At 42.6% G+C, this 2,024-nt stretch overlaps 1 pseudogene; it reads right to left on the reverse strand.

Moving 5' to 3' along the window:
- Positions 1 to 776: 776 nt before the first annotated feature.
- On the reverse strand, positions 777 to 1,615 carry LOC107099675 (annotated as a pseudogene).
- Between the last annotated feature and the right edge of the window lie 409 nt (positions 1,616 to 2,024).

The following is a 2,024-nucleotide window of genomic DNA, read 5'->3' on the forward strand; positions in this document are numbered from 1 at the left end:
AAGCCTCCCAGATCTCCAGATGCATTTGAGATATCAAAAAAGTACTCCAGAGTGTTGTTCAGCATGGGGGTGAGTAGAAAATGAAGGTTAATCATGTTTTGGGTGTACTATTCCTTTAACAAACTCTGGGAATATAATTAGATGCAGATATTGTTGGATGTTTAGTGATACAAATCTACCTTTTTTAATGTAACTTGTGTCCTGAAGAAGCCCATTTTAATTTGGTATATTTAACTCCAGAGGAGTTTTAGTGATTGTGGGCTCATGAATGCTGTGGTTTGAGGTCACAGAAGTTCATTTTTATCATTATCGTTGTCAGAATAAGATTGTACATCCAAATCACTCAGCTACCCTGTGCTGACTAAGGTTCTGTAGTTAAAGTTGGAAGGATGGAGCTAAAATACAAAGCAATCCTAGCAGTACAGCTATTACAGGCTGCTAAAGCTCTTCATTATGTTTACCTAAAAATGCTGCCATAATTTTCTGGAAGACTTGGAGCTGCTGCAAAAGCTGGTTTTACAAAGTAATAAAATCCTTTTTGGAGCTCGACATTCTGTTAAATTATCAGATAAAGCCATTTTAATATATTGCTGTATTGGAGAATTTCCCTGAGCTGGAATTCTGTATCCAAGCTGTTCAACAATCCTGAGGTTTGAGCTAAAAATGCATTTTAAATTTATTTCCACCTGGAAAAAAAAAAAAGACCGCAGCACTTTAAAGGCTCGTTTTTTTTTGTTTTTGTTTTTTTTGTGAATATAGTTTTAATTTCATTTTTTATATTCATAAATGATTATATTTTTCATACAAAATACAGATAATATCTTAAGCACAAGATTCATAAGCACAAAATAATCCAGTCTTACACTTTAAAATTTGGTTTGCTTTTGGAATAAATACTGCAAACCAGACTTATTTATAGGATTGTGAGATTTAAAAGCACATTTCTTTATCTAAAAAAATAATTCAACATTAAAACATAACCTCAACTTTATCTAATAATCACTTGGAACGCTCTTTTGTATAAATCTGGTGAAGAAGGAGCCTTGGTTTTACAGTTTGCCTCTCAGAGCTCCCATGATGCTGCGGAGCTGAGAACAGTCTCTGTAGGCCACCAGGCCTCCGTAATTAGCCCAGCGGTCTGCTCCCGTTTGATCAGCGCGAGGCAGGTGATAGGTCAGTTCTGTGCTGGGATCCTGTACTCCGCTCTCAGACTGCTGCAGACTCACAGCCAAGTCCACCACCCCTCCTCCAAGAGCGCGGAGCAGGGCATGAGGAGCACAGGAGTCCCACTTATAGGTGCTCCCCTCTGACAGGATGTAGGCATCCGCCAAACCCTGGATGACACACAGGATCTTGTACCCGGCCCCAGAGGCGTACATGATGTTTTCTGGGCCGCACACCGAGGTCAGCGCTTCCTTCACAGGCTGCTTCTCGCTGGAGCTCAGCACCACGGACAGTCCCCGCTGTTCCCCCGATCGGCCCGACGGGCTGGACTCCGAACAGATGTTAATGCCGCCGCAGGACACGCCCCAGTAATGCTTCCCTCGCCACCTGAGAAAACAGAAGAATCCACAGTGGTGGCGGATTAGAGAGCCACAGGCGGATTTTATTGAACCTTTTTAATCGGTGGAGATTCATTTAAGAAAAGCAACTGAAGAAGAAGAAAATGGTGCAAGGATTCCGGTTTGTTGGAAGCATCTTGCTAACCAGTTATCAACTTAGTGCTAGTAGGTTCCCAATGAGAAATTCCATTGGGACCAAGTAGCACTAAATTTTAGAAACGACACTGTCAAGGAACGCTATGGACAGAGAAAACATGCAAAAGGAGGAGAGTTTAGTATCAGAGGGCGTGGATGAGTCTCCTCCATCACACATTTTTTATTTAGAGGAGGAAAGCGGGGATGAAGATGTTGTGGAAGAGGACGCCAGGGCGGCAGAAGCTTGGTTTGGTGTAGAAGGCTTCCAGCCGTACATGTTTGAGCCCTTGCCTCGCAACGCTGCCAGTTCTGTTAGCTCTACGCCTG

The sequence above is a fragment of the Cyprinodon variegatus genome, unplaced genomic scaffold (assembly GCF_000732505.1).
Source record: "Cyprinodon variegatus isolate N-32 unplaced genomic scaffold, C_variegatus-1.0 Scaffold896, whole genome shotgun sequence".
In the NCBI taxonomy this organism is placed as follows: domain Eukaryota; kingdom Metazoa; phylum Chordata; class Actinopteri; order Cyprinodontiformes; family Cyprinodontidae; genus Cyprinodon; species Cyprinodon variegatus.